Raw genomic sequence first — 20,953 nt, forward strand, 5'->3', positions numbered from 1 at the left:
AACGGCCACACAATAGCAGTTTATAATTTAAACGATTGAATACGGTCGAAAACGATCAAAAATAATAAAAAACGGTCAAAATGACGTTAAAGCCAAAAGAATGTCGAAATTGGCCGAAACGGCCAGAATGGTAACAAAATACCAAAAGTAGACCTAAATGGCCCAAAAAGGCAAAAACGGTTGAGAAATGCACGTGCGCGTCCGTGAAAATGAAAATGGTACCAAACGGGTTACACGATTTTGCCCATAAATGGAGCTGTGGTTATCGGATCAAAATGTACTAGATGGTGTCTCGAACCTTAGACAAAAGGTTATAACTTCCATGAAGATACCTCGACCCATTTTTCAGTGCATCCAAGTTAAATTTGCAAAATACAGAACTAGAACTCCAAAGGCTAGTTTATCTTTCTCGTGAAAATTTGGCGGCATGCCCCTTGCGTTTACCCATTTTTCAGTCATTTATGGCTTCAATATTTTCCTCAAACAAACTCAAAGTTACATACAAAATAATCTCATTTTAATAGCCGTTCAATAGTCTCAAGGTCATACAGGTACAAAATCAAGCTAACGACATGTGCGGAAATGAAGTTTAACAAAAGACAGATTTGACGTATTTTTACGTAACGGACACAACCGAGGCTACGCGTATCAGATTGAGGTGCAACTTATACCGTTTCGAAGCTAAGGCAGAGAGCTACAACTTTGGTGAAGACCACCTAGTCTAATTTCCAGTGTAACCCAGTCAAATTCCCAATTCACAGAACCAAATTCCAACTAATCGGCTAATTAACCGTACTGCCTTCAAATAGCCATATCTCAAGCTACCAAAGTCCGTTTAAGACGTTCTTGGAGGCATTGAAAAGCTAAGACAGAGTACTAAAACTTTTATGTTTTGGAAAATGGCTAAATCAGCACGGATCATAGTGAATAGACACGGTCAATTGGATGAACTATCTAAAACGGATCACTGGATGCATCCTAGGGCAGTGAGGGTATTTTGGTCTTTTCACAGGCTATGTTGCTTTGATTGAGCTGAAATTTTGTAAGAAACCATAAAATGTCATTTTCTACAACTTTTATGTTTTGTGCTTAGTCTAGTTCGGCCTCTAACATGATGAAATAGAACCGGACAGAACTGAAGCTAAGATTTCCAGAAATCTGGAATTTTTGTTATTTCAAGCTATAATTCATATTTTCCCTTGAAACTACCACTACTACTACCTTTACAAGATCATATGCCACATATATGCATCATACAACACCAACCCACAAGAAACCCTAACTCAAAAGTCATCCATCCAATCATCAAAACTCTTTGAAACAAGCATCACAAGCACTATACTAACATTAATACCCAACTTAATCTTGATTAATGGAAAAGAAATGGTTGATCAGCCATTATACCTCAAGGCAAGACCTTGCTAGGATGATCCTTCACCTCTCCTTGATATTCTTGGTTCCTTAGGCTTCCCAAGCTTCCAACTAGTGATTGATCGGTTTAGTTTTTCTTGTTGGCAATAAAAAGGTTGGATTCAAGGTTGAAGATGGAAAACTCTCTTCACTCTCTTGTTCCTCTTGCTCTCGGCTGACCAGGAAAAAAAATGAGAAACAATGAGCTCAATTAAAGGATAAGAAAGCAAGACAAAAGGTTGGGCAAGAAGCCATAGATGGGTGACACTTGTCACCACCAAAGCCATCCAAGTTTCTCTTTCTTTTCCTTGCATTTTAGGCCACATGTTTCGGTTATGAGGCTGAGGATGAGGAGGTGGTATTTTGCAAAAATATCAAGGGTATGTGATGGTAAGGAAGTGGTGATCAAGTGGTGTGTTCAATCGGTAGTGATCGATATCCGTCGGTTCGAGCCGATTTTCTTAAATCGCGTATACTAGGGTTTTTAACTTCTAATCACTAACTTATTATTATCACTTCTAATCATATAATATTTCCTCATCCAAAAGTCACTCTTACCTACCAAATTTGATTCTCACTCCGTACCGAATAGTCACACTACAGAAAAACGTGAAAACCCTAATTCGCTCTAACTTGGAAACGGACAACGAAAACCCTTACTTCTATATTCATTTACACTTATTGTGGGGTGATTGGGTGGTAGGGCTATTATAAAATCATAAGCTCCAAATAAAAGGGGATTTTTAAGAAAAACGTGAGGGGTTTTACAATTCCATAAATTGAATTTAGGGTTTCGGTTAAAATATGAAAAATTTAAAAAAAGGTCAGTCACAAGTAAAAACTAGGGTTTTGATTAGACTTTAGGGTTTCTAGTCTTTAAAACAAAACAATGTCTTAAAATAAAAATAAACTAAAGGAAGCGTAATATCCTCTTTGAGACTAAACAAAAGATGATCCTAAAAGTTGGGGTATCACATTTTCACTCTTTTTCATTCCAAATTCTTACAATCAGCACCAACTGCCAAATATAAGTAGAATCAATCAATTAATGCAATATTTAGCCAAAAATCAAGGAAAATACTCACAAATTTACTACTAAAATACACCCTATCACCTTAAAAGGTTATAATTAGTTCTTAACATCATTAGGACATTACTTGGTAAGAAATGACAAATTTCAGTACGTGAAAATATTAGAAAAAAGTTGAGATCTTAGGAACAGAACATCACTTTCATAAATTCAAGAGTTTTTGTGGTCAACCTTTTGTGCCTTTTTAGGAGAGAAACATTGAAGTTTATTACTTCACTTGGCAAGAAAATGAACAAAAGTTTCAGTATGCAGAAAGAGAAGGAAAGTTGAAACTTAAGAACATAACTTCACAATCCAGATTGAGTTTGGGTTTAGGCTGTTTCCACCTTGATCTTTTCGGGCCTGTAGTTTATGTTGTGAAATTAGTGTTCAAAACAAAGGAAAGCGATGTAGTTGAAGAAAGACATGATTGTGAAAAGTGCAAGGGCAAGGACATGATTGTGAAAAGTGAAAATTGACCAGATCAAGAACCAATTAACAAGGGTTAAAGACTCTGTAGATGGAAAAAAAAAAGCCAAGAACTGACCTTCTCAAAAGGCAACTGAAGCAAGCATACAGGGAAGAAGAACTGCACTGGAGCAAAAAATCTAGAATAAAGTGGCTACAGGAAGGAAACAGAAACACAGTTTTTTCATGCATGTGTTAATGGGAGAAGGAAAAGGAACCAAATACAGCAATTGCAGAAATCTGATGGTAGCTGGACCTCTAGTGATGAGGAAATAGGAGCTAAAATAGTAGAGTACTACAAGCACTTGTTCACATCTTCTTGCAGGGGAAATGTTGAGAATATACTTGAGGGAATTCCAAATTCTATAATTGATCAAATGAACCAGTAACTAACCAAACCTGTGATGGAAGAGGAGATAAGAATTGCAGTATTCTCTATGGATCCCAACAAAGCCCCCGGTTTGGATGGTATGTCTCCTATTTTCTTCCAAAAATTCCGGCATATCATTAAACTAGAAGTGGTAAATGCAGTTCAAAGTTTTTTCCAATCCAAATTCATGCTCAAAGCTCTAAACCACACTGTTATTTCCCTAATTCCTAAAGTTGATTGCCCCACTGACTTGATACACTATAGACCTATTAGTTTATGCAATTTGGTGTATAAGGTCATTTCAAAGATTTTGGTGAATAGACTAAAACCACTCCTTAATACTTGTATTAGCAAAAATCAAGCTGCATTTGTCCCTGGGAGACAGATCCTAGATAATATAATTATTTCTCATGAATATTTGCAATTCCTAAAAAATAAAAGATATGGAAAAGAGGGCTTTATGGCTGTGAAATTGGACATGGCTAACGCTTATGATAGGGTGGAGTGGCCTTTTTTACAAGCCATGATGAGAAAAATGGGTTTATGTGATTTGTCATGAAATGTGTCAACACTGTTTCATACTCTTGTAATGTTAATGGGGAATTAAAGAAGTATATTTCACCAAGTAGGGGAATTAGGCAAGGAGACCCTCTTTCACCATATTTATTTCTCATATGTTTTGAGGCTTTTTCCAATCTTTTAAAAAGGGCAGATCAAGAAAGGACAATCAAGGGATTGAAAATCAGCAGAAGGGGACCGACTCTTACACACTTGCTATTTGCTGCTGATTCTCTAGTGTTTTGCAAAGCAGGAACTACTGAAGCTAGGAAGCTAATGGAGCTATTGCACAGATATGAATCAGCATCTGGACAACTGGTTAACTTGGAGAAACCAAGTGCCTTCTTTAGCAAAAATGTAGATAAGAAGCAGAAAAGGCAAATCTGCCAAATTTTGGGGAATATTAAACCAGTGTCACAAGGGAAATATTTAGGACTTCCTATGGTCATTTCCAGATCCAAAGATCAGCTGTTTGGATTCATCAAGAATAACATTAGCAAGAGGATGATGAGCTGGAAGAGCAAGATGTTGAGTTCAGCAGGAAAAGAGGTACTATTGAAAGCAGTGTCAATGGCAATGCCAACGTATACTATGTCTTGCTTCAAACTGTCAAACAGGCTATGGAAGGACATTAGTGCACTAATGGTAAAATTCTGGTGGGGTGAGATAGATGGGAAAAGCAAAATGCAGCTGGTCTCCTGGAAGAACATGACAAAAGAAAAACTGGAAGGAGGATTGGGATTTAAAGACTTGCAGAGCTTTAACAGTGCCTTTACTAGCAAAGCAGCTGTGGAGATTCATCACCAAACCCAACCTCCTAGTGAGCAAAGTTCTAAAACCCAAATATTATCCAGAAGGGTCCATAATAGAGTGCAAGGTATCAAAAAATGCTTCATGGTTTTGGTAAAGTGTAACTGGAGTGAGAAATGAGCTGGATGATGGAATCAGAAGGAGAATAGGAACCGGAAGAAACACCAGAATCTAGGAAGATAGATGGATTCCTAACTGCAATCAAGGCCAACCAATAACCAAAAAATCACCAGGCTGCACTCTGTAAAAGGTGGTGGACTTGATAACTGGGCATAGGTGGAACAGGCCTCTGATATACATGCTCTTTAAGGAGAAGGAAGCTGAAGATATCCTAAGTATTCCAATTAGTGTGGTTGACAAAGAGGATAGTACCTTCTGGCCAGATAATAAAAATGTTGCAGTCAGGTTATAGGAGAATATGGAGGGAAAAACAGAACAAAACCAAAGGTGAACAGCAAGTAGACAGCACAAGCTATACCAATCCCAAGTCTCCTATATGGAAAGTACTGTGGAAAGTGCCAGTCAAGCACAAACTGAAAGTGTTTATGTGGAAGTGCTTAAGTGAGGGACTACTAGTGAATGAACTAATATGGAGAAGAACACATAAGGGAGACCCCTACTGTAAAGGTTGTGGGGAAAGGATGGTAACAGTGGAACATATAATTTTTGAATGTGACAGGGCTAAAGAGATTTGGAAACTAGCGCCCATTCAATGGGACGGAATCATGGAATCAACTGGCAACTTCAAAAAATGGTGGTCATCAGTTATTGAAGCAAGACGAAGACAGTAGGGGATGGAACACATTGTACTCACAGTAACTATACTTTGGCACATTTGGAAATCAAGGAATGAAAGAATGTTCGAGGCCAAAGTAAAGGAACCTATGAGAATCATTACTAAGGCCAGTAATGAATGGCTAGAGTCTCAAAGTATGGATAAGCCAGTAAGTATCAGAAGCACAGCAGAAATAGAAATACCACAGCAACAAATCAGGGCAGAAAGGCAACACACACACTCAACACAAGAACAGGGAGAAGAGTATTAAGAGTTGCAGTTTCAAGGCAAAAAGAGACAAGCACTGTTGGCTACAGTATAGCTGCCAAAGATGGAGGAGGATGCTACATAACAGGATGGGGACTAAGAAAAAAGATGACAGGATGCAACATTCAACAGGAAGCTGAAGCTATACATTATGCATTAGTTAAAGCCTTAGAACAGGAATGGACTGCAATTATTGTTGAAACAACCAGTAAGGAGCTGTTGAATCAACTGCAAAGGAATGCAAATAGGAACAGCTGGGTTGCTACGTTGCTGGAAGATATACAAGCACTGAGTATCTTGTTTCGAATGTGCTCTTTTCTTTTGGTAGGAATATAAAATACGGATCTAAGCTACATAATTAGTGCTCAAGCTTTGAGCAGAAATCAAGATGTGGAATGGACTTATCCAGTTCCATTGTGCTAAGTTGCACAACTTGTAAAGTATCCTTGAGCCTTTGCTTAGGTTGTACATATTTTTGATATAAGCAGTACAAATTATCGTTTCGAAAAAAAAAAAAAAAAAGCAAGGGCGAGGAATTATACCAAAAAAAAGGTGAGAAATTATTGTGATAATATCTTGCAGGCTTGCCTCTTGAAACTGGATAACAGTTAAGTGCAAACAGCACCACGCAGTACGATTACTGTATGAGTAAAAAATTGTAAATTACTAACTTTGTGGATCTTTTGAATTGCTTTGTTTAGCTTTCGTGTGCACTAGTTTACTACTATTGATTTGTTCTTTGGTCCGTTTTTTGATGTTTGTGTCAAGCATTCACAATTCGTTACAATACTGGAAGGATGAACGTGGGCAAGGGTAGCTATATGCAGATATGTATTCTCTTTATACGTAGACTTGTATGATGGTACTATTTTACCCATCCAAATAAGGGTAAAATAGGTAACTCAAAAGATGACATAAATTTTAATACCAAACCCCCCATCTTGGATAGTTCCTTATATTATTGGCCGAAAAAGAAAAAATCGGTCACGTATTGATTTGATGCGATTGTTGATTTTTTTTAAAAAAAACCAACAATATTTATTAATATTAGTTTTAAAAATTAATGTTTTGTAAGTATTTAACTACTCTACTAATTTTTAAAAACTTCCCTACGTACTTTTGCTATAATGTATGAATATTCATCAAATACTACAATGCATATTGAAAATTTGATAGACATTCTTTGCCGGTTGAAATTTATTATAATGACCATAAATCTAGAACTACATATTTGTAATAAATTAAATACGGTACGAGGGAGGGATGGGTTGGGTGGGTTCCTGGTTTGAGACCTCCTACTTATATTAAAAAAACTAAATTAAATACAGAAGATACAACAATTCATTTCTCATAAACAAATATTCAGTTTTCTATGACAAAAATAGTTTAGTGATATAAAAATTAAAATAACATTATAAAGTTAATCCATATTTATAAACCAAATTACACAAATTTATTAACAAAGGTAAATAATATTAGAAGAGGAGAAACCATATGAAAAAATAATTTAGATTAATTGAAAAGATAAAAGCGATTAGAATAGAAAAGACCCAATCTATAAATAAAATAATTAGGGAAGAGGTGGATAAATTCTACCCAAAAAAAATTAGGAAGTATAAGTGAGATGTTTTGGATTCGAACCCTCCCACTTATACTATAAAAAAATATTTTAAAGAAAAAAATCTGAATATAACCGAACACCAGGTTCCAACTTCTGTTACTGTTCTTGTCATATTATAAAATTCTTAATGACGATGATGATGAGCATGGCTGGGATTAACCTATTAATCCTGGAACTGCTACGGCAGTATCATTTGTTTGAGAAATGTTTGTTTTTGTACACTTGGATGTTAATCAAATTTATGGGAATATATTTAGTGTAGTTTTCATTTCTTGGAGGCAATTCATATAAGATTTAGTTCTCTAGAGTATTATTTTTAAAAGCATTTGTTTTGATAAATTTGCAACTATATCACACAGAAAAGATTAAAAAATGGGGTTAACTGCAAGACTTGCAAAGCTATGTGAATGTACGTAGTTTGATGTTACAATAGAGTTCTTTGAAAATTAACGTGTGTTTGATCAACTATAGCGGCGGAGCTAAAACCTTTGGCCAATGAGGGCAATAGTATAGCTTATAAAATTATTTTGCAATGAGATATTTGATCTAAAACTGTGTATTTATTTTCAGTTATTTTTTAAATTTTCTGAATTTGTTACTTATTCAAGTAGTATTAAGTTTTTTTGTTTAATTAGTTTACAAATAAGTGTACCATAAGGAAAGATGTCTGAAGTTATTGGTTATTTGGAGGGACAAGGATAGGGATTTTTCAAATATAGGGGGGTAATTTCAAGACAGGAGTGTATTCCTCAGAATTTTGGAATGTGACAAAAACCTAAACTGTTATAAAGTTTTTATGACTATTCTATAAATTTTACAAAATTGGAGGTGCAATTGGCCACCCTCCTTGTAATGTAGCTCCGGCATTCCTATTTAGAAAAAAAAAAAAAATGTAACAAAAGTAGTTCGAAAGCCTGCTGCTGCTGTAGCATACGAACTGCGAAATTGTCAACACAAGTTGGTTCAACCGGTAAAAATGAGTCACTTTTTCACATGCTGATGCGAGAGTTGTGTGGATAGTATTATTTTGATCCGTGGTGGTGACTGGTGTTGAACTCATCCAAATTTTTTTCCTATAAAAACAAAACAGTTGAAAATGAAAACATAATATAAATAAAGTAACATATGCTTTCACAATGGGCAAAACGTGTTTTTCGTCAAAAGGAACGAAAAACCAGAAATTACTTTGCATTATTTGTTCTATTGGGTAAGTTCAATAATATTTCTGGAGAATTCTACATGTCCCACTCAAGAAGTAGTTACTCAAAACTCGAATAAAGTTTCAATTTGGTTAGATAAAACAGAATAACAAGGAAAGAAAATTGAATGTGGAAATGTGGGGAATTATGATTAGGATATCTGAAAATGTGTCACACAGCTTATCTATCCCATCCGCAAAAGATTAAAATATCTTTGAGTACCTGTCCAATCTTTATATCCAACATGTTTTATGATAGCAAGGAATCTTCTGCACCACTTCCTATTCCACTCACTATCTCACTTTATATTATATTGTTATTTATTCTTCATAAACATTATTTTTTTATTTTTTTATTTTTCTTACTGTCAAATAATTCTAACATGGTAAAAAATAAATACAACAGTCTCAAAAAAGCAATATAAAATAGAAAATCACAAAGTACAATAGAAAATTCATAAAAAAACTCATTTATCTATATATTTGATTTTTTGAGTTTGTTAAATTTTGTGTATATATGGAAAATGTTATTTACACTCTCCTTTTTGTTATTTGCACTCCAACTATTATATTTATTTTATAGTTTTTTTTATATTAAATTATATGATATAACAAATGGTGGAAGTGCAAATAACAAAATATGGAGTGCAAATAACATTTCTCAATAGTTATTAGAACTTAAGAAAATAAAAAAAAATTAAAATCTGATATTTATAAAGGAAAATAATTATATAATGAAAAATGAGATAGAGAGTAAAATAGGGAGTTGGACAGAAAATTCATTGCAACGGCCTTCATGGTGGTGATTTAGCAAATGATACAGACTGCTTTCTCCTTCAACTTATGTTTGTTATAAATGCAATCAATCTAAAGGGACTCATTGCTTGTTGGAAAAGGGGAAACATTAATATATATATTTTTTAGGGTTAAGATTGTATACTATAATATAAGTAGTTTTGATGTTGGAAGGAGTATGTTCTAGTGCCCCACTGCTAAATTGATTGACAAGGTCTTCACATAATCCATGACAAATGCCAGTTCTAGTTGCTACGACATCCTTATAAAATAGACAACATGCTTCCTTGGTCTGGAACACGGATAGTGTATTATTTGAAATATTATTTGGAATAATTACTGTAGCATTTTTTGTGATGTGATGTATGTGAGATAAAAAGGTGATTGGAAATATAAAAAGGTAGGTTGGACAATGTATTTGTGATGCAAGCGAAATATTATTTGGAATAATTTTGGTATCCAAACATCAAAAGCCATCAATTTTTGAAATAAAAGTTTGAAAGCATGAGTGAAATTAATTTCCAATTTTTCGTTGTATAAGAATCCTGATCTGTCAACTTCCGATGTGGCCTTTAATAGGGAGGGATGGCATGTAAGCATTGATTACACGTAGCATCAGTTAATTTTACCATATACTCTTGATAAACTCTTATTTTTCTTTTATTTTTTATAATAAAAAGTTTGGATGATTTCGACATTGGTCATCAGACTCGCTCATATAGATCCTCAAAAATATCGTGGTGACTCGTATGATCCTCAAAGGCATCGGTAATTTACATTGTACTCTCATATTGCCCGCTTTAAACCAATCATTACATCCATAACAGATTTGAAAATATGATTTTTTTAGAGAACAAAGTACATCCTTGCTAACTGCTAAGTAAGCCAACATGAGTTGGCTACAATACTGGTACTACCTTCACCACGATTATGTAAAAGAGAAGATTTGTGAAGATTTCTTGGGTTGGAGAGGTGCTTATAAATGTGTTTTATGGTGATATTTGGCAACATCTTTTAGAATAGTCATTTTTAGCTCAAATTTACTATTTGATGGATCTTAGATTTCGGGCTTTAGATTTCACTTCAAAAGTACTCCACCAAAAGTGTTAGAAGTTTCAAAATCTATTATTGTTGTAATACAATATATGATTTATCTTTTACCAAGATGAATACAGAATCATCTTTGGACATGTTGCATGCAATTCTGGTAGCACAACCAATGCTGTGGATTCCATCCTTGCCAATCTCACCAACCAAAATTATTTTTTCCCATCTTTTTTGGGGCTAAAAGAAAAAGAAAAGGCTAGGCCTGTTGAATTAGTTACCTTGCAAATATAAAGAAGGGTTATTTGCAGAAACTGGCGACCTTTACTTTTTCCACAAAGTGTTCCAAATAAAAACAGAAATTAGAAGGCAAAGAATGAGAGCAAAGAATAAAGCAGACAGGTTCAGTCGCATTCTGGAAACTATCTTGTGTGAGACAGCAAGAAAAAGACGTTCGTAATGCAAGACAAGCAAAATCCGAGCGGAAACTAAAACCTTGTCCATAACGTCCCTACGACAAAATATTGGACAACTCAATCCCCCTTTCAGTATCTGCCATAAGGAAGAAGAGTGCAGGAGAAATGAAATGAAACAAGCAAGTTACACTGAAAGGTTAGGGCTAAGCGGATTATAGCCACCCAAATTATCTCCAAAGCATCACTTAATTGGTCCAATATTGAAACTTTTGAAAACAGGAAAGACTTTAACAACATATAATATCATAACTAAAGAATTTGGCGACAACTAGAGCATTAAACTCTTGCTCTAGCTTACTGACTCAAAAGAATATGGTAGCATGGATGCGTCATTTCTGATAAAGATTCACAGAAGTCGGCCCATGTGAAGTGATCATAGAATGTTACAGTGGCCGTAATAATCATCACTAACCACGTACCAAACCTCACATCTCTGACATGTTTTCGGCAGAGAAGGACATGCGTCTTTCTTGTCATCCTTTTTGTCATCCTTCTTCTCTTCCTTGGGAGGACCAACGCTTGTTATTTGTGCAGTTCTACTGAACTTCCTGACTTGTTTGATAATGCATACTGGATCAGCCTCCCCAATAACTGTTACTGTACTTTTGGACGGGTCAAGGACAATAGAAGTTATTCCTTCTAGCTTTGATATTAAACTCATGACCTTCATTCTGCATTTTGAACAGAGTAGATCCACTGACACCACTGTTTTCTGCCATGAAATCAAGAGAAACAGTTACTTGGTTACTTTTTTCTGAACTCTAGAAGTAAACAATCTGTGCCACATCAGAGGAGCAGAAAAAGGCCCTGCAGGGTGTCAGGTTGAGAAGAAACTAGCATTCAAGTACTGATGAACATTTTGTATATTCAGGACTGACATATACTGCATTAAGCAACAAAAAATGTAAAATTGAAAAATGAAACTTCAAAGCCAATACGAAAACCTTTGCGATCAATGGCATGGTACCAAGCAGAAAGAGTAGGGAAAACTAAAATGTTTTTCTGAACTCTGAAGTTAATTTACAGATGCAAGTTATATATATTATATCTCTACCCTGAAATCATTAAGTTATTTTGTATATATTATGTCCTTGTTCTAATTGTTCGTCTCTTATTTGTTTAATTTTTTCATACAGGTCTGGTACATATTAGTAAATGTACTGACAGTGTTAGGTGGTGAATGAGAGTAAATGCAAGTCAGCAGATTTCCAGAGGGTTACCTGTTAACTTTACTCCACATTTAATGAGTCTGTGTGTGCGTGCGTGTTGCACCACTATCCCTAAGATGGCATCATGAAATTAAACAAACAATTGGATTGTAATTTTCTTAGAAAAAATTTTTACGTTATCTGTTAATACATTTTGTAATTACCTTTTAACCTTACAGACATCAATCGTAAATAATATATTTTTCTAGAAAAACTCCTTAAAATAGCAATCGAAACAGGTGCTTAGATCTCTTAACATGCAATCATTTGCGGGGTCTATTTCCTTATCTTCCACTGGCGTGTAAAGGGCCTGTTGCATGCATAAATGTCACAAAGTAGGCTGCAGCATGCAGAAACTTTTCACAAAGTAAACTCCCTCAAGAGTTAAAAACTCAACTTCAGCAAACACTAGAGATTGTTCTGAATTACCATCAAATGATTACTCCAGTGATCAAACGGATTTCTTACGAGTGCTATACATTAAATATGACAAAAATCACTAACACAATATATTGTAGAACGATAATTTTAAGTGGCAAATATCATATCTTGCGGAGAACAGAAGCACTTTACAAACATCAGACTTCTGGTAAATCATCCAATGCTTGTCTTGTAGTCAGAACCATTACTTCCAAGTAGAAGAATTCATTGAAAACACACAGAGGCACAAATATATATGCTAGAGAGAGAGAGAGAAAAAGAGAGACCTTTAAATTGAGTAATTTGAGCTACCAAACAGCCTGTCCACTTCTTGACAAGGGAGCAGGCATTCATCTTCATTTACAAAGCCGATTCATGAACATCCTGGAAAACCAAGTGTTTATTCTGCACTAATATGGAAGCCAACTATGACTTTGTTATCTTGCACAGCACAACAAGCAAAATTCTGTAATTTACTCCAAAATCTACTTAGACTTACAAAGAGAAAATTAGTTACATGGTCAAATTAATCTAAACTGATCCTGTTTTCTTGCCTAAGTTACTGCCATAGATTCAGTCGAAAGTCAGAAAGTTCAACGGGTACAGTTCAACTTGCTGGAGTGACGAAATTTGAATAATCAGAAACAGGAGTTGAAGGGGTATACAAACGTGTATTAACTGCATATGGTTCAGCAAAAGGGACCTGGACATCTAATCTCAGCCCTGCATACAGAACTGGTGACTACTATAATAAAAGTTGAAGATGAACTTGTTTTGAAAGCTGAAAGTATCATCTCTAATGCCAGTGAACTGTCATTGGAAGCCACTTCATTACTCATGCACTCTCAATCCCTTGCAAACAATTATCCAAGTATAGTCCCATTTACATGTCCAATGTGTTATGATGAACGAAAAACAATAATCAGCAGTTGAATTTCCAGTTTTCATTCATGTTTGTGGTCTAGACAACTACTAGCATGTCAACCGCCATGAGTTTCACTAAAAATTCAATTTGCTATCACTAGAAATAAATATCGAGATATGTGGGGTTCAAAAGCTTCCAATCATGGAGTTCAGGATATTTTACGACAATAAATTACAACAGCAAATGGTTACACTTTATAAGGCTACCCTTCAAACTTGAAGGGTAAAAACAATTATACAGGAGCAAGATATGTGAGTATATCCACGGATTTGCAGCTTGTCAAGAAAAGATAAATCAGCCTTCTTGACTTTCAGCATCTTACATAATTGTGTACCTCGTGAGTAATTCAGTCTCCAGCTATGTTGAGTAATTAGCTCATGTGCTCTTGGTAGGCAAGGCAACAAAGTAGCTGATATATCACTTTCCCGGTGGGGGTGGAAATTTCTGACATGTCTCTTTCAACATATGTTCTTCAACAACTCTCCTATCTCTGAAAAAACTGGAAAAACCAACTAATTAAGCCATTTATGACCAACAATATCATTTACATATTAACATCACCAGAATCCAACCCAGGGCAAAATGCAGTCACTAAAACGCATTCAAAGAACTATTTGACTCCTCAACAAGTTTGTTCAAATGGCATTAGGTGGCAGCATTTTAGTTGGGGTACTTTCCTACCTCAGTACAGGACAAAACTGAGACCAAAACAACGGTGCCTAAGATGCAAATGCATTGTGAACTGAGATTTACGAAAGCCGTAGGCATTTTGATTCACCATATGATGATTCATGATGCAGCAACTGAATCACAACCTTATCCATAAACTATAGCTCAAATCAAACTGCCTTCAAACCAAATCACTATAGCTCAAACCTTATCCATAAATTCTTCATAGAGATCAACAACATAGCAGCCAACAAAACAACAAATGGCAACGTGATACCTTAAATGAGCCGTTCATTTTTGAATTCCTCGACCACTCAACCCCCAAATTCTTACTCAGAGGTCTGATAACCAGCCCTGAACACATCACCGCCATAAACTGTACCCGAAATAGCAAAATCATAGCTGGGCTTGAAAGTGGTCAGGCCACCATGGACGTAAGTGTACTTCAACTTACAATTCCCCGACCGCAACACGTGATTAGCCGATACCTAATTGGCAGAATCAAACACCAAAAGTTCCATCCAAAATTGTCCCGTTATCACCCCAATTGTGAATTTACGTCAAGTTCAATGGCTTCTCCGAAACCCTAACTGTGTTCATAAATTGAAACCTAAAATCCTGAAAATGCCCAAATATTTATTACAATCAACGACTAAACTTAATTTGGGGGTGGAATTCTGCTTTCTTCAGGAAACAGGAATTACCTTTTTGGGGATGTTGTAGTCGAGGATGAAGAAGCCTGGTTTTCTACAGCTAGAGCTAAACCTTTTAATCTGGGGCCCGTTGACTATGGTGGCTTCACTCAAGGAAGCCCGGAGCTTAATGTAACTGTCGTCGACGGCTACAAAACCGGCGGCGGCCGCTTTGTCTGTTTCATATCTGCGTTTTGGAAACGTTATTGGAAGAATGCTATTATCACGCCTTCAGTTCACCACAGGAGGAGGCATAGAACAGCTTGTTTTGACGCATTAAATTATGGTGAGTCCGTGAGGCAAAGGAGCAGCTTGAAAAGCACGCCTTTGAGGTTCGAAAGCTTGATTGTCTGGTACACCACCATACCACGCTTTTAAGATTTAAGCTGATTGTATTGTACGGCTTCAACTCAGGCATTAAAACTTGGAAAGTCCGTAGAAATGAATTAAGAGAAGAAATTAAAATGGTTAAGCAAAGATTATACTCCATCCGTCCTATTGAAAGTATCATAATTTTCATTTTGGAATGTTTCAAAATATTTATTATATTGAAAAAGTCAAAAAATCTTTTAATATCTCTTTCCAATATAGCCCTTCTTTCTAATCATATGCATGTTACCATTTAAATTTAAATTTTAAATTTGTGGGGATAAAATTGGGACGGAGGGAGTATAATATAGAAGAACTAAATTTGTTACAAGAAATTCAAAAAATTAATTCTAAAGGAAAGGAAAAAATAAAAGAGAATGCTTTACAACAATTGAATATTTTATGGACACTAGTTCACATTTTAAATTTTTGAAAAAAAAAATAAAGTTAATTAAGAAAAGTGTATAAATGCAATAGAGGGTAATAATTATTTAATTATTTCTTTTAGTAATAATTATTGGTCTATGGCTCTATGGTTGTATGATAGGTTAAGTCTGATTTAAATGCGCAAACGAAAGCCATTGCCCATTGAGCATCCGTTGAAAATGTCCAAATACTTATAGTCCATGTGAGGTACGCTTTTCTGCAAATGTAACGTATAGCCCAATTGACGTAACTAGTTAGTATATTTCTTGTATTAGATTTAAGGGTGCGTTTAATAAAATTGAAATCTTAAAACGAAATGTGAAATCTGAATTCATTAAGTTATTGAATTATTAAATACTAAATATGATACATTTGAATCTATATCACATTAAGTGATAAGTAAACAACTTATCACTTATTTTTTAGAATAAGTTTTGCTTAGAAAACTCAATGCCAGTTATTTATTTAAATGTTTAATTTTTAGTTATCAATAGTCTGAACATGTTAAGATCTGAATTCATTAACTATAAGTACTAAATTGAATTATCAAACAAAACTTTTTTAATATTTAATTGTCAGATCTGAAATTTTTTAGATTTATCTTATCAGATCTCACCTTAATATATGGAATTATTTGAGTTTATTAACAGATCTGGGAGGAAGCAACCAGTATGGTTGAAAGAATGCACAAACAATCCTGGATCTATAAGTATTTTATTTTTTTGATTTTTTTGGAGCTTCATTGTAATATTTTATTGATTTTCTAAATCTGTGGTATCAAGTATACGTTTTTTAGATCTGTTTGTACCTATGTACGGTTGATGTAATTTTTGCCATTATTATAGATTTAATAAAATGATGATTTTCTATATATATAAAAAAAAACCAGCTGAAAATCTTAAGCGTATATAACCACTAGCACTTTGACCCAGGATATGTTTGGGTTTTATATTTTGAATTAATTCTAAACTCGTTACTTGAATGGGAATAATTAAATTATGCTTATTTTTTGGGTAATTTGAAATAAAATATAACAAAAAACAACCTTATTCACCTTATTTATATAGTAATATGTTTTGTTTACACAATCTTACCGCTCGTCTATTCTTATTAAAAACATAAAGTAACCATTAACATAAACAACATATCAATATCCAATCCATTTGAAATTTTTTTTAAAGTATAGTACATAGCATTTGAGAATATTCTATTGTTCGAAAACTATATATTTTATTCTTCTTCTTTTTGAAACTCCTTACCCACATTTAAGTGCAAGTCAGTATGCACTCATTTCCTATCACCATTATATATACTAGCAAATGTAGAAAATTAAGTCAAGTGTGTGTGTGTTTGATATTGAAAATATTTCATATGTAATCTACCTCTCATGCAAATCTTTTTATAAGAATTTTCCTCTTGTTAAGTCTCACTTAAAATAAAACTAAGAGTGAACATGTAGTATTGTAAAGAAAGCTAATTGAGGACTTACCAAACTTATTGCGAAATAAAATTAAGAGCAATCACGTAGTTTAGTTTTGAAGATAATTAAAATAGGAAAGCCACGAATTGATTGAGGGGAAAAAATAAAGTAAGAAATAATGTCACAATTTATTTGAACGTGTAAGACAGGTTATTAGTATATTAGTAGAAATATATGATGAATAAGAAAGTCCAAAAAGGGCTATAATTAATTGTTATTAGAAAAAAAAAAAGAACAATGACAATGAATGATTAGACCAATCATAGGATGTCAACACATGATTAGAGTTAATTAAAAATAAAAGCTATGAGTTGATTTACAAAAAAAAAAAAACAGAGATAATGGCATAACTAATACGAATGTACAAAAAGAAAGTCATTAATAGATTGGTTACAATTTACTATAAATAAGGATTCTAATTAATTGCTGCCAGAAAAAAACTAAAAAATTCATGTGGCACATAGATAGAACGTCCAATTGGTAGAAAATTAAAGCAGTCAAGTCAACAGCCTATATATATAAATATATATATATGACTAAAATAATAACAATAATAATTATTTAAAATAGTTATATACAAAAGAGGCTAAAAATTCAAAAGAATTTTATTTTAATCTTTTAACTTATATCAAAATATTGAATGATATATGTCTTATTTTAAACACTTAACAATATTGAAAAGTACCAAAAAAACTCAATAAAACACTTAAAGAATACCAAAAACACACTAAATACCCACATTATCACCCTTCCCCCACATTCAATCTCGTCAAGCCACTTCCTCACCTCACAAGGGTTGCAAACCCCTTTCTCCTCCTTCTCTCCTCAATACTAGGGTTGGGCAAAATTATCCGCTAACCCGAAAACCCGTCATATTCGATCCGATCCGATCCGATTCGAAAATTAGAATATCCGATTTTTATTATTTGATCGGCAAAAGAGGGTCGGGTACCCGCTAAGATGCGGGGCGGGTTAGGATCACATAATTAAAAACCCGCGGGTACCCGATCCGCCCCACATATATATTTTTTTATTTTATTTTTATTTTTATACACACACTATAAAATAATAAGAACTAAATAAGTAATTTTATTGAACAAATTGCATTACAAATATGAGAGCCTATAGTTTATTTACAAGATTCATTTGTAGAGGCCATGATCTTATATTTTATAGAAAAAAGTTTAATTAATGTGGAACATATACATTAAAAATTGTGCTACTTATTTCAAACTTTTATTGATTTCGAATTCCTTTAATTTTTTTCCTTTATCTTATATTTTCTTCACATGCTTGTTTCTTGGTGGGAAATCTTTTTTAGAAAAAAATTTATTAAATCTTAGATGAATGCGTAAAATATAAAATTAAATTAGTATAAATTATTTTTTTTAATTAAATGATAAATGGGGCGAGGCGGGTACCCGTTGACCCGACCCTATCTCAGTGGGTACCCGATTATAGGGTACCCGCTGATATACGGGGCGGGTAAGGGTCAAAGAATGGCTGACCCGCAAGGTACGGGTCGGGTCAGTCAAATGGTAAATGGGGCGGGTATCTGACCCGCGCCCACTCCTACTCAATACCCTTACCTAACTCTCCACTGGCCTCACCTCAGCTACTTAGCCCAAATTTCTCTGCAACCCTTTCCCCTTGCCTAAGTCCTACCTTTTTTCATCCTACTCGTTCCCACACAATTGGCCCATTCCTCACTATTCTTGCAAATCCTATCATATGACTCAATAAATGATAGCCCATTTATTTTGACTTGCCCATCAATAATTGAGTTTGGGCATGTACCAAACTTAATTGGGTCTAAATAGGTGAAACAATGAAACTCATTAATTAGTGGGTATTATATGGGTAGATTTAGGTAGCTCAAATCCCATTTTGACCCAGTCAGATTAGATATAAGTTAAAGTTAATCATTAGTGAGTGTTAAGTAAGTAAATTTAAATTATTACTGGTCCAATAACTATATTCTAATTTTTGCAAAGATGTGTTTAGCATTCTTTTCCGTTTCTTTAACTTTTTTTTCTTTTGTTGGGTTATCCTGCTTCCTTTTTCCATTTCATAAAAGTCTAACAAATTCTTTGAGTGTTAATTCATTTCTTGCATTAACACTTATATGATTTTTAGATTCTTGTAAAAGTAACAACAATTGAACTCAATATGATCACCATTTTTTGTTTCTCTATGTAATTCTTTCTTAATTTTCTTTTTGTTCAGGTAAAAATTCATTTGCTAATTTGATACTCCCTCTGTCCCAAAAAGTGTGCCGTGCTTCGAAACTTGTAATTATTATCAACAGTGCAAGACTTTTAAATGATTTGCGTTTAAGTTCCGGCAATACCCCTTGACTTTCAATGTATCCATATGTGATTGAATGATAAAAGGGCCATAAGTTGTGATAAGACATGTGGGATCCAAAAGAATAAAATGTCTCCACACTACTTTAGAGTAAAGTGCCATGCACGATTGTTGTTTGCATTTCATGTGAGAGTCACAAACTATTAAGTGCAGTGTTGGTACTTAGGAAGTGCATAATTGGGCCCACTAAAAGATAAGAAAAGGCTATCACATTGAAGGGTATGGAGTGGAAATGTGTGAAAGTTTTCATTGCCAATTTTAGTAAGTGACAATCATTTTGGGATGAATAAAAAAGAAAAGTATGATACTATCAATGGGACGGAGGGAGTATGTTTTATTTTTTTTTGTATTACAATGATATATCATATTGTTGCTAAACAAATTGTGAGAGAAAAAGTTAGCAAATTGTTTTGAGTGAGTCATAAATGGATAATTGGGTGGCCCACTCCTTAAATATTTAAGAGCATAGTCATTTATGACTTCTTCATTTTGAACCATTAATTATGTTACATGAGTTAACCTAATTATAACTAGCATGGACTGTGCTAGCCCACTGAAGGATGATGCATTTGTAGTTAAACTTTCAGGCGAACATATATTTAGAGAAGCAAACTCAAGTCAATCTATATATATCCAAACACAGTTAACAAAAACTAAGTCAATTAAAGTGATAGGGTAATAGATCATAATATTATGCCAAAAGAAAGTTTGAAGTGATTGATAACAGAATAAAAGTCTAGACGAATTGCATAACAAAAGAGGTTGACAATTTAGCAATGCTAGTTAATGTGCAAGGCAGTCTTGCATTTCTTTGCAGGGTTGGCATTTACTTTTTCTTTTGTTGGAGTTTTAGCCTCAGACATTTTTTCAATGGAGTCTTGCATGTTTGCTACAGAAGTAATCTCGATTCCATCGGAATCCGTTTTTGTGATTTGATCATTGAAATGCCAGCTTCTTTTCGCAATACTTGCTGAACTTGATGTTTGTGCAGTCAAAGAGGTGGTTGGTGCTATTTCTTCAAGAACTAATTTGGTGATAGCAATGAAGAACAAACTTTCATAAATTGCTAGTAATATACTTTGCCAAAGATCAAAATTTTACCCCTTGCCCCCTACTAATATAAAGAAACATTTTATACAAATTTATTATTTCTAGATGGGAAGTAACAAATATAGCACTATACACCTATATATTATAGTAATTAGTGCTTACAAAAAGTAAAGAAACTTTAAGCAAGTTGGGTTAATTCTATATTATCCCAATAGAGATCTCTATACAAAGCATCCAATCCTGCTATACACAAACCATAAAAACTTGCTAAAGAGTAAGAATAATTATAGTTCTCTCTTTGGCAGCAACCTTGCTGGCTTCGCAAGCATAAGGATCAAAATTAGGATCCATTGCAAAAAAAAGGTTGCAACCCAAAATGTGGTAATGTAACCATTCCTTATCCATTCGGCATTGGAAGGGCTGTTACTTTGACGATGGTTTTTGTGACACCCGAAGGAAAAGAAAAGGGGAAAATTTTCCTTATTT

The 20,953-nt window shown here is 34.2% G+C and overlaps 1 pseudogene; it reads right to left on the minus strand.

Moving 5' to 3' along the window:
* Positions 1 to 11,234: 11,234 nt before the first annotated feature.
* Positions 11,235 to 15,006, minus strand: LOC113741220 (outer envelope pore protein 24, chloroplastic-like; annotated as a pseudogene).
* Between the last annotated feature and the right edge of the window lie 5,947 nt (positions 15,007 to 20,953).

The sequence above is a fragment of the Coffea arabica genome, chromosome 4e (genome assembly GCF_036785885.1).
Source record: "Coffea arabica cultivar ET-39 chromosome 4e, Coffea Arabica ET-39 HiFi, whole genome shotgun sequence".
Lineage (NCBI taxonomy): Eukaryota > Viridiplantae > Streptophyta > Magnoliopsida > Gentianales > Rubiaceae > Coffea > Coffea arabica.